Genomic DNA, 13,046 nt, shown 5'->3' on the forward strand with positions numbered 1-13,046 from the left:
GAACAAAAGCTGCTCAGTGCCGATGTGTCACTCGAGCTGAGTGAAGGGAAACAGCTGCACTATAGCTCCCAGGAAGGGACGCCGCGGGAAAGTGCAATCAGACTCCTCTCTTCACGCCAGCCACAGCTGCAAGAGGAGGAAGCGTGATGTGACATCATAATGTCACTGTCGCGCTCCTAATAACCCTGACAAACTGTGAGGTGCCGTCATGCTGCCAAGCACCACTGTCTTGTTGCTTTGTGGCGCATTATAATTGTGGTAATGGCGGTCACAGGTGCAAAGTGTGTGGCAGGTGGTACTGCGTACCCGCTGCCTAATTTTTAAGGGTACTCCGTACCTAAGCGTACCTGCATACTTTCACCACTGGTTGACAATTATAAAATGCTAACATGATTAGACAAAACATCCCGGGTGCTCTAGTGGTGACTTACCTAGTACGGCGGTTCCGACGGCCCCAGCAATGTCTTCTGGGTCGGCAGTCAGCTGATGAGGACTACCGGCAGATCCAGCAGTGCTTCCAGTGGTCAGTATCACTAGCCTTAACCCCAAGCTCTAATTCTCCCCCAGTGCCAAACCCTACCTCTAGTACCTAACCCTCCCCTCCCGCTGCTTAACCACAACCCTCCGCTGCTGGTCTGTGCAGAATGCTGGCATTTCCAGTGTTGACATTTCACATGTTGACATTGTGAACATGTCAACATTCTGCACAGGCCGACATGTTTAACCACTTTTATAAAAAAAAAAAGAAATTTCTTGAATCAGAGGCACAGCCTCCCGACACTCTGTTTGCCTGCCCAGCATACAGAGAGATGGGGGAGTTCTGCAAGGCCAGGCTTCCCTGACTCATGGCACGCACCCCATTGCCCATGGTCGTGGCCCTTTTTGCTGTGACCGCGCCCCCCCTTGTCATGCGTGCATGCAGATTAAAGCTTCCACATCATTAGGCCCCGCCCCATCATGGTAAATACTGTGAATCATGGCTACTTGAGGAAAAGGCGGAGCTAAAATGATGGCGATTTGCAGAATTTTAGCCCCGCTCCCACCATACGGTGCCACAATTCGGGTTACTATCTTCCTATCCTGCCCACTTCACTAGTAATTGGGTGGGGCGTGGGCAAAATGCGGGAGGATAGCCACTCTTCTGGGGGTGCAGGGGACTGCCTTAAAAATCAGCAGTCTCCTGGAGAGTAGGTAAGTACTGGCTTGAACCAACCATAGTGCAGTGCAAGTGGTGCACATTTGTTTATTAGTGTTACTTGTTTGCATGCATGGTAAATGCTGGCTACTTTTTCATACTGTGCAGATCTATTTTCTCTGACGTCCTAGTGGATGCTGGGAACTCCGTAAGGACCATGGGGAATAGACGGGCTCCGCAGGAGACTGGGCACTCTATAAGAAAGATTTGGTACTATCTGGTGTGCACTGGCTCCTCCCTCTATGCCCCTCCTCCAGACCTCAGTTAGATTTCTGTGCCCGGCCCGAGCTGGTTGCACACTAGGGGCTCTCCTGAGCTTCTAGAAAGAAAGTTTAAATTAGGTTTTTTATTTTACAGTGAGACCTGCTGGCAACAGGCTCACTGCATCGAGGGACTAAGGGGAGAAGAAGCGAACCTACCTGCTTGCAGCTAGCTTGGGCTTCTTAGGCTACTGGACACCATTAGCTCCAGAGGGATCGACCGCAGGACCCGTCCTTGGTGTTCGTTCCCGGAGTCGCGCCGCCGTCCCCCTTACAGAGCCAGTAGCATGAAGATGGTCCGGAAAATCGGCGGCAGAAGACTTCAGTCTTCACCAAGGTAGCGCACAGCACTGCAGCTGTGCGCCATTGCTCCTCATACACACTTCCCACTCCGGTCACTGAGGGTGCAGGGCGCTGGGGAGGGGGCGCCCTGAGCAGCAATAAAAACACCTTGGCTGGCAAAATAGCCACAATATATAGCCCCAGAGGCTATATATGTGGTAATTACCCCTGCCAGAATACAGAAAAATGCGGGAGAAAAGTCAGCCGAAAAAGGAGCGGAGCCATCTCCCTCAGCACACCGGCGCCATTTTCTCTTCACAGTGTAGCTGGAAGACAGCTCCCCAGGCTCTCCCCTGTAGTTTTCAGGCTCAAAGGGTTAAAAAGAGAGGGGGGGCACTAAATTTAGGCGCAATATTGTTTATACAAGCAGCTATTGGGGAAAATTCACTCAGTGATAGTGTTTATCCCTACATTATATAGCGCTCCGGTGTGTGCTGGCATACTCTCTCTCTGTCTCCCCAAAGGGCTGTGTGGGGTCCTGTCCTCAGTCAGAGCATCCCCTGTGTGTGTGCGGTGTGTCGGTACAGCTGTGTCGACATGTTTGATGAGGAGGCTTATGTGGAGGCGGAGCAGATGCCGATAAATGAGATGTCGCCCCCTGTGGGCCGACACCAGAGTGGATGGATAGGTGGAAGGTATTAACCGACAGTGTCAACTCCTTACATAAAAGGCTGGATGACGTAACAGCTATGGGACAGCCGGCTTCTCAGCCCGCGCCTGCCCAGGCGGCTTAAAAACGCCCGCTCCCTCAGATGGCAGACACAGATGTTGACACGGAGTCTGACTCCAGTGTCGACGAGGTTGAGACATATACACAATCCACTAGGAACATCCGGTACATGATCCCGGCAATAAAAAATGTGTTACACATTTCTGACATTAACCCAAGTACCACTAAAAACAAAAAAGGGTTTTATGTGTGGGGAGAAAAAGCAGGCAGTGTTTTGTTCTCCCATCAAATGAGTGAATGAAGTGTGAAAAAGCGTGGGTTCCCCCGATAAGAAACTGGTAATTTCTAACAAGTTACTGATGGCGTACTCTTTCCCGCCAGAGGATAAGTTACGCTGGGAGATATCCCCTAGGGTGGATAAGGCGCTCACACGTTTGTCAAAAAAGGTGGCACTACCGTCTTAGGATACGACCACTTTGAAGGTACCTGCTGATAAATAGCAGGAGGCTATCCTGAAGTTTGTATTTACACACTCAGGTACTAGACTGAGACCTGCAGATAGTGCTGCTGCAGCGTGGTCTGTAACCCTTTCAAACAGGAATACTATTTTGCGAACATAAGACGTCGTCTTATATATGAGGGATGCACAGAGGGATATTTTGCCGGCTGGCATCCAGAATTATTGCAATGTCCATTCTGTCAGGAGGGTATTAGAGACCCGACACTGGACAGGTGATGCTGACTTTAAAAGGCACATAGAGCCTTATAAGGGTGAGGAATTGTTTGGGGATGGTCTCTGGGACCTCGTATCCACAGCAACAGCTGGGATGAAATTTTTTTACCTCAGGTTTCCTCACAGCCTAAGAAAAGCACTGTATTATCAGGTACAGTCCTTTCGGCTTCAGAAAAGCAAGCGGGTCAAAGGCGCTTCCTTTCTGCACAGAGACGAGGGAAGAGGGAAAAAGCTGCACCAGCAGCCAGTTCCCAGAATCAAAATTCTTCCCCTGCTTCCTCTGAGTCCACCGCATGACGCGGGGGCTCCACAGGCGTAGCCAGGTACGGTGGGGGGCCGCCTCAAAAATTTCAGCGATCAGTGGGCTCGCTCACAGGTGGATCCCTGGATCCTTCAAGTAGTATCTCAGGGGTACAAGCTGGAATTCGAGGCATCTCCCCCCCGCCGTTTCCTCAAATCTGCCTTGCCGACAACTCCCTCAGGCAGGGAGGCTGTGCTAGAGGCAATTCACAAGCTGTATTCCCAGCAGGTGATAGTCAAGGTGCCCCTACTTCAACAAGGACGGAGTTACTATTCCACACTGGTTGTGGTACCGAAACCGGACGGTTCGGTGAGACCCATTTTAAATTTGAAATCCTTGAACACATACATTAAAAAAATCAAGTTCAAGATGGAATCGCTCAGGGCGGTTATTGCAAGCCTGGAGGAGGGGGATTACATGGTATCCCTGGACATCAAGGATGCTTACCTACATGTCCCCATTTACCATCCTCATCAGGAGTACCTCAGATTTGTGGTACAGGATTGCCATTACCAATTCCAAACACTGCCGTTTGGACTGTCCACGGCACCGAGGGTCTTTACCAAGGTAATGGCAGAAATGATGATACTCCTTCGAAAAAAGGGAGTTTTAATTATCCCGTACTTGGACGATCTCCTTATAAAGGCGAGGTCCAAGGAGCAGTTGTTGGTCGGAGTAGCACTATCTCGGGAAGTGCTACAACAGCACGGATGGATTCTATACATTCCAAAGTCACAGCTGGTTCCTACCACACGCCTACTGTTCCTGGGGATGGTTCTGGACACAGAACAGAAAAAAGTGTTTCTCCTGCAGGAGAAAGCCAAGGAGTTGTCATCTCTAGTCAGAGACCTCCTGAAACCAAAACAGGTATCGGTGCATCACTGCACACAAGTCCTGGGAAAAATGGTAGCTTCTTACAAAGCAAAATTCCATTTGGCAGGTTCCATACAAGAACCTTTTAGTGGGACCTCTTGAACAAGTGGTCGGGATCGCATCTTCAGATGCATCGGCTGATAACCCTGTCTCCAAGGACCAGGGTATCGCTACTGTGGTGGCTGCATAGTGCTCATCTTCAAGATGGCCGCAGATTCGTCATACAGGACTGGGTCCTGGTAACCACGGATGCCAGCCTTCGAGGCTGGGGGGCAGTCACACAGGGAAGAAACTTCCAAGGACTTTGGTCAAGTCAGGAGTCGTCCCTACACATAAATATTCTGGAACTGAGGGACATTTACAATGCCCTAAGTCTGGCAAGGCCTCTGCTTCAAAACCAGCCGGTACTGATCCAATCAGACAACATCACGGCAGTCGCCCATGTAAACCGACAGGGCGGCACATGAAGCAGGATGGCGATGGCAGAAGCCACAAGGATTCTCCGATGGGCGGAAAATCACGTCTTAGCGCTGTCAGCAGTGTTCATTCCGGGAGTGGACAACTGGGAAGCAGACTTCCTCAGCAGACACGACCGACACCCGGGAGAGTGGGGACTTCATCCAGAAGTCTTCCAACTGTTGGTAAACCGTTGGGAAAGGCCACAGGTGGACATGATGGCGTCCCGCCTAAACAAAAAACTAGATATTGCGCCAGGTCAAGGGACCCTCAGGCAATAGCTGTGGACGCTCTAGTGACACCGTGGGTGTACCAGTCGGTTTATGTATTCCCTCCTCTGCCTCTCATACCAAAGGTACTGAGAATAATAAGAAAACGAGGAGGAAGAACGATACTCGTGGTTCCGGATGGGCCAAGAAGAGCTTGGTACCCAGAACTTACAGAAATAATATCAGAGGACCCATGGCCTCTACTGCTCAGACAGGATCTACTACAGCAGGGGCCCTGTCTGTTCCAAGACTTACCGCGGCTGCGTTGGACGGCATGGCGGTTGAATTCCGGATCCTAAAGCATAAGGGCATTCCGGAGGAAGTCATTCCTACGCTGATAAAAGCCAGGAAAGAAGTAACCGCAAACCATTATCACCGTATTTGGCGAAAAAATGTTGCGTGGTGTGAGGCCAGGAAGGCCCCAACAGAGGAATTTCAGCTGGGTCGTTTTCTGCACTTCCTACAGTCGGGAGTGACTATGGGCCTAAAATTGGGTTCCATTAAAGTCCAGATTTCGGCTCTGTCGATTTTCTTCCAGAAAGAACTGGCTTCACTGCCTGAAGTTCAGACTTTTGTAAAGGGAGTGCTACATATTCAGCCCCCTTTTGTGCCTCCTGTGGCACCGTGGGATCTCAACGTGGTGTTGAGTTTCCTGAAATCACATTGGTTTGAGCCACTTAAAACTGAGGATCTGAAATATCTCACGTGGAAAGTGGTCATGTTATTGGCCTTGGCTTCGGCCAGGCGTGTGTCAGAATTGGCGGCTTTGTCATGTAAAAGCCCTTATCTGATTTTCCATATGGATAGGGCAGAATTGAGGACTCGTCCTCAGTTTCTCCCTAAGGTGGTATCAGCTTTTCACTTAAACCAACCTATTGTAGTGCCTGCGGCTACTAGGGACTTGGAAGATTCCAAGTTACTGGACGTAGTCAGGGCCTTAAAAAATTATATTTCCAGGACGGCTGGAGTCAGGAAAACTGACTCGCTTCTTATCCTGTAGGCACCCAACAAAATAGGTGCTCCTGCTTCTAAGCAGACTATTGCTCGCTGAATTTGTAGCACAATTCAGCTGGAGCATTCTGCGGCTGGATTGCCGCATCCTAAATCAGTGAAAGCCCATTCCACGAGGAAGGTGGGCTCATCTTGGGCAGCTGCCCGAGGGGTCTCGGCTTTACAACTTTGCCGAGCTGCAACTTGGTCAGGGGCAAACACGTTTGCTAAATTCTACAAATTTGATACCCTGGCTGAGGAGGACCTTGAGTTCTCTCATTCGGTGCTGCAGAGTCATCCGCACTCTCCCGCCCGTTTGGGAGCTTTGGTATAATCCCCATGGTCCTTACGGAGTTCCCAGCATCCACTAGGACGTCAGAGAAAATAAGATTTTACTCACCGGTAAATCTATTTCTCGTAGTCCGTAGTGGATGCTGGGCGCCCATCCCAAGTGCGGATTTTCTGCAATACTTGTATATAGTTATTGCCTAACTAAAGGGTTATTGTTGAGCCATCTGTTGAGAGGCTCTGTTATATTTCATACTGTTAACTGGGTATAGTATCACGAGTTATACGGTGTGATTGGTGTGGCTGGTATGAGTCTTACCTGGGATTCAAAATCCTTCCTTATTGTGTCAGCTCTTCCGGGCACAGTATCCTAACTGAGGTCTGGAGGAGGGGCATAGAGGGAGGAGCCAGTGCACACCAGATAGTACCAAATCTTTCTTATAGAGTGCCCAGTCTCCTGCGAAGCCCGTCTATTCCCCATGGTCCTTACGGAGTTCCCAGCATCCACTACGGACTACGAGAAATAGATTTACCGGTGAGTAAAATCTTATTTTATACTGCAATCTGGAGTTAAGCTAGGACAGGGGTAGGCGAGTGGCCTGTATATAATGGGTGCAGCCCACACTATCCTGCACCAATGTTTATTACTCATCTCTCCAGAGTCCCGCATCGGCGGTGCTGCACAAAACATCGGGACAATAGTGTATCTGACATATCCCTGCGCAGTAGAGAAATCACCGGGAACATGATGTGGGTGCCTTGGTCCCGGAGACGGGTTTAGACACAGTAGGCTTACAGTGCCAGACTCAACTCTCCTGCACCATCTGCTAAAGTGGATGAGGTCCACACGCAAACTACACATGGGCCTTAATATCTTATTATGCCCCTGGAATAGGCAGCCTGTGACACACCAGCTGCTGTGGAACTACATATCCCAACATGCCCTGTCAGAGTTCTAGCATGCTCTAACAGCAAAACTGTGACAGGGCATGCTGGGATATGTAGTTCAACAGCAGCTGGTTTGCCGCAAGTTATCTACCCCTGAGCTGATACATGCCCCTCCTCACTCTAAATCTCTCTGAACATTTTAATCTGCCCCACCCTTGCGGTCCAGCACGGTTTTGCAAAGTTGCAAATTTTACTGGTGTTTTCTGCTTTGCTCCCAGTGACGTTGCTCATAGCAACCAATCAGCGTTGAGGTAACATTTACAAAGTGCAATCTATAAAATTATACGTAGTAGCTGATTGGTTGCCATCTGCAACTTCTCCACTGGCTCACTTCTCCACTCTTATCACTGCTTCATGATTTATGAGTGACCTCTCAGTCTCAACACTATCAGAGTCATGGGAGGCCTCCACACGCTGACTTATAAGTAGCCTGGACCTTCCAAAAGGGAGTACAGGCCGATGCCGCAGGTTCCCTACAGCACTCTGAGACTAATGGACCATGGGAGGGGTAAATAACATATTATCATGATTCCTAGATCTGAGTTTCATCGCCATAGAGATTAGGGTGGGAGAGGCACAGTTGTCTACTGTTTGAGTGTCCTCTTCCAATGAATTCATTTACATATTGCTCTTCCCAGCTTCCTGAGTGATAGCGGTTACACAGCAGATCCCTCCAACATTGGGCTTAAATCACACCTGATCGTAGGTGTGCTAAATTTAGCACATCTACGATCATGCACACAGACATGCGGGGGAACGCCCAGCGCAGGGCTAGTTCACCCGCATGTCAGGCTTGACCTCCCCCCCCCTTCCCCCTTGCTCAAGTACAAAAGCATCACACAGCGGGGATGCTTTTGTACTTGAAAAGTAGCTCCCTGGCAGCGCATCTCCGGCACGCTGGCAGGGAGCTACCCGTCGCTGTGCTAGTCGCAGCGGTTGCATGTGATGTCAAACAACCACCGTTGCCCGCCCCCCGCACGGTCCTGGCCTGCCTGCATTGCCCAGACCGTGCTCCCTAAACGGTGGCCAAACGCCACCGGCCCACCCCCTCCCGCCCAGTGACCGCCTCTGCCTGTCAGTCAGGAAGAGGAGATGGCAGGGCTGAGACAGACGTCTGCTGTCTGGCATGCGCCGGAGCACTGCGGCACCGGCGGATGCGCAGGTCAGACCTGATCGGCTGCTGTGCAAAAACGCACAGCACCGATCAGGTCTGAATTAGGCTCATTATGACAGAGGATGCTATAAAGGGTCATTACTTATTATATTTTCCAGTATGACCAGTAGGGGTAAAACACATGATTGAGGATCTGGGTGGATTAGAGGAGTGGTCAAGAACTACAATTTAATGCTAAATCATACACTATAGGGTCAATTTACATCACAAGCTGCCCCCTACCTGTCAGGCTCTCATATGTATGCTGCCATTTGGGCTGAGGATGGCTGCAGTGCTAGTGTGCCATGGAGATGGGGCATAAGCCATGATAGTGACAGTTTAGATCGCTGGGCAGTTGGTTCTGATGGACAGTGGCACCAAGAGAGAGGGAGGGAGAGGATACATATTACCTGGGCCCAGGCCTGATGGAGGGGCCCAGATGGGGCCTAGGTCCACGCCTCTTGTGATTAGGCCATGCCCCCTGAAAAGTACCTGGGCCCAGCCAGGCTGTCTACTGCCCTGGCTGGGAGGCATGTCATGCTCCTGTAAGTGGGTGCTTCTCATGTGCTAGACACCCCCCCAAAGAGGTGTGGCCATTTCCCTTGCATGCTGTGGTCACACCCCCTCCAGGTGGGGTGGGGGCACTCAGGAAGTTGTTGGGCCAGGGCCCAGGAATTCTCTTGGCAGCCCTGCCGATGGACCTGGCTGAGGAGGGGGGTGGAGTATGATTGCTGGCAGCCACATTCCAGTGACAAGAAGAGCTTCTTAAAGATGTGAGAGGACGGCTCTGAGAGGTAGCAGATATGGGACTGAAAGAGGAGGAAACTGTCAGCCGAGTCGCTGTGAGGAAATGGAGAATAAAGGATACAGGTGTTTTGTCCTGTGGAACAACCATTGCCTGACATATCCTGCTGTCCTGTGGAACAACCATTGCCTGACATATACTGCACCGAGGTCTGCTCTGAGTTGCCCTTGAGAGCACAGCCGGCACATTGCCGTACAGTTTGTACACCTCTGCTGAGACTCCAGTGCCATCGTGCACTCGTTGGCGTCAACCTGTCAGCCCTGGGAGCAGCTGCACCTTGCTCCAGCCCGGCGGCGAACGTGGACATCGCCCTCCCTCACACGGGTCAACACCGGCAGGCTGACGGAGATTGCTCCGGGCTCCCCTCGCTATCAAGTATCCAGTGGCCAGGAATAGAGCACTGGCAATTTTGTCTGGCAACGTTTGTACATGTGCGCATTGGAACACAGCACTGCAGACCATTAGGGATCCATCTCCTATTGGAGCGCCGAACCCGGTGCACATGTAAATGGATTAAGGATCGCCCTGGATCTGCACCTACTAAGTGAGTGACTCGTTCATGCAATAAGACCTATACACTTCAGTCATTTGCAGTAGTGCAACATTTGAACACTTTATTCATCACGCTACCTCTGGGAGTTCTTTATCAAAGGAACTCCTACTCAGCATTTGCTTTACATGGTGTTAAAGTTTACACTGGATGTTTAGCGACATTGTATTCAATAGTTTCTATTTTATGTCTATGAATTGGTATCATACCCCCGGGAGGTTTGTTGTTACAGTTTTATAAATAAATGTTTTAATTTTCTGATTGTTGAATGCCACTTGGTTTTGTTTATTTGCTGTGAGGAGATGGAGAATTTAGCCTGAGGTGTCCATTTATGGCAGCGGCAAGTCTGAGTGGTCTATGAGAGTGGTGGAGTGACACAGTCAGGGGGTAGATTTACTAAAGTTTCTAAAAATAAAAAGTGGACGGGTTCCCCGTAGCAGCCAATCAGATTCTAGCAATTAGTTCTCTATTGCATTTTAAGAACTAATAGACCAAATCTGATTGGTCGCTATGGGCAGCACTTCCACTTGTCTGTTTTAGAAGCTTCATTACATTTATCCCAGCCTGAGCTAATCCAGAGAGATGATAGAGGAGCTAGTAGTGAGCATCTGTAATGCAAAGGGTGGGATGCAGCAAACCTAAAAATGTGGCCAAACTTCCAAAAATGAAGTCTTTGGAGGTTTGGCCACTTATCTCGTATGCACCAAGCCCCAGAATGTTATAGATTCCAGAACTTGGGTTTAGCTGGCAATGCCATGGTCAGATGGTGTTGCCCAATAGTAGCCTATGGACTTCTATCACACAGCCCCTTTGGGAGGGATCCAATTAGATCCCTCCCAGCACCCCCTGCGGCATGTGCATCACTCGACGCCCTGTCACCCCTGTGCTTACCCTGTCAACCCTATCCTGGCCCCGTCGCTCCTGTCCTGGCCCCGTAACCCCTGTCCTGGCCCCATCGCCCCTTGCCTGGCCCCGTCACCCTGTCCTGTCCCTGTTACTGCATACCCTCCAACTACCTTTTTGGCAGGCACAGTACCCGCAGCGCCTCCAGACCCCTCCCCAATGCACTACACCTCCGCACCTTCCCCATCACCACAGGCGGCACCCCTCCCCCACACGCTGTGCCTCCAGACCCCCTACACCACCCATGGCTCCCACTCCCTCGCTCCTCCACCACCCACAGCACCTCCAGGCCCCCTCCACCATCAACTCCCCCATATATGTCTCCCCCACATCTGCCCCCCCCTCCACCCGCAGCATCTGCAGACACCCTCCCCCATCCACGGTACCCCGCCCTATGGGTGCTCTTCACACCGTCGCAAGGGGCTATGCCCCCTTAACCCTTGCATGCCTTTCTGGGGTTCAATATTTGTATTAATTGGAGTATTACCTGCATTCCTTTGTTAGTGGTTAAATATTGCACGATGAAAGAGCGTGCGATGGTGAAGGAGGCGCAGCCCCATGCGGCGGTGTGAACAGCACCTGCATGGCATGATGTACAGAATGTAGCAGGTGCGGGGGGGACTGCGGATGGGGGAGGGTGTCTGTAGATGCTGTGGGTAGAGGGGGGTGAATGCGGGGGGGACCCAGATAGGGAAGGGTCGGGAGGTGCTGCAGATGGGGGAGGGGCAGGTGAGTGGGGGCTGCAGATGGGGGAGGGGTCCGAGGCACTGCAGGTGGAGGAGGGGCAGGGGTGCCGTGGGTGGGGAAGGGGCAGGTGCTGGGATGTAGCGGTTGGGTGAAGGGTTCCGGAGGTGTTGCGGGATGGGAAGGGGCGGGGGTGCCGGCAGTGGGGTAGGTGGTCCGGAAGTGCAGCAGGTGGGAGAGGGGCAGGTGCGGGTGGTGCGACGGATGGGGGTCCAGAGGCGCTGCAGGTGGTGGAGGGGTGGGTGCGGGGGTGCCGTGGTTGGGGGGGGGGGGGGCGCGGATGGGGAGAGTGTTTGCAGATGTTGAAGGGTGGAGGGGGGGCAGGTGTGGGGGAGACATATATAGGGGGTTGATGGTGGAGGGGGTCTGGAGGTGCTGTGGGTGGTGGAGGGGTGGGGGAGTGGGAGCCGCGGGTGGTGGAGGGGGTCTGGAGGCACAGCGCGTGGGGGAGGGGTGCCGCATGTGGTGGAGGGGAAGGTGCAGAAGTGTGGTGCATAGGGGAGGGGTCTGGAGGTGCTGCGGGTACTGTACCTGCCAAAAAGTTAGTTGGAGGGTATGCAGTAACAGGAACAGGACAGGGGTGACAGGGTCAGAACAGAAGTGATGGGGTCAGGACAGGGGTGATGGGGCCAGGACAGGGGCGACGGGGCCAGGATAGGGTTGACAGGGCAAGCACAGGGGTGACAGGGCCATGATAGGGGTGACAGGGCCAGGATAGGGGTGACAGGGCCAAGATAAGGGTGACAGGGCCAGGATAAGGGTGACAGCGCCAGGATAATGGTGACAGGGCAAGGCCAGGGGTGACAGGGACATGACAGAACACAGGGCATGGGAGAGATTGGCATTAGGGACAAAACAGTGGTGACAGACAGATGTGTATTACCGGAGTCACTGCTGCTGGCTGCTGCTGTTCCACTGCAACCTGTTGGTATCTGCTGCTGGTGGAGACTTGGCATGGATGACTATCTCAGGCTGGAGTCCTGCTTCCTCTGCCCGCCCGCATCCCTCCCCCCACTCCTCAGTCACACACAGCGGACCTCGCGCAGCTGCCGGGCACTGTGGTAAGGGGAGACTGGAAGTGACTGGTTAGCCCCCAGGAGATGCTGCAGCTGGAGGGAGGAGGGGGTCATAGCATGCACGGACCTCGCGGCTGCCGGGCACTGTGGTAAGGGGAGACTGGGAGTCACTGGTTAGCCCCCAGGTGACACTGCGGCTGCAGGGAGGAGGGAGATAGATCCTGTGTGGACTTCTGCAGCGATGCCCGCCAGCTAAAGTGTGTGAAGGAGCTGGGTGCACCTCATTGTGGACAGCAGCACTGCGGCTAGCGGTGGGGTTGCCGGGGCTGGAGATAGCAGAGGCAGTACGGAACCTGCACAGTGGCAGGTGCCCCATAAAACTACAGCTAAGAAGCGTGGAGTGTGCCAGAAAGTGACGCTCCTCCGCGCCAGAGAGCTCCTGCTGAGCATGCTGACGTGGGGGGTCAAGCACACAGTGAACCGGTGACCGTCTGTCTGTACGGCATACCCCCTCACACACCCTCATACCTCCCAACTGTCCCGATTTTCA

General features: G+C 52.4%; 1 protein-coding gene across 1 annotated transcript in view; it reads right to left on the reverse strand.

Moving 5' to 3' along the window:
• The window catches only part of LOC135056798 (ovostatin-like), a 124,748-nt gene extending 115,915 nt beyond the window's left edge, over positions 1-8,833 (reverse strand). Inside the window, exon 1 of the mRNA XM_063962399.1 lies at positions 8,722-8,833. The gene's annotated coding sequence lies outside the window, so the exon portion shown is untranslated. The remainder of the gene's footprint in view (positions 1-8,721) is intronic.
• Between the last annotated feature and the right edge of the window lie 4,213 nt (positions 8,834-13,046).

Source organism: Pseudophryne corroboree, chromosome 3 (assembly GCF_028390025.1).
Source record: "Pseudophryne corroboree isolate aPseCor3 chromosome 3, aPseCor3.hap2, whole genome shotgun sequence".
In the NCBI taxonomy this organism is placed as follows: domain Eukaryota; kingdom Metazoa; phylum Chordata; class Amphibia; order Anura; family Myobatrachidae; genus Pseudophryne; species Pseudophryne corroboree.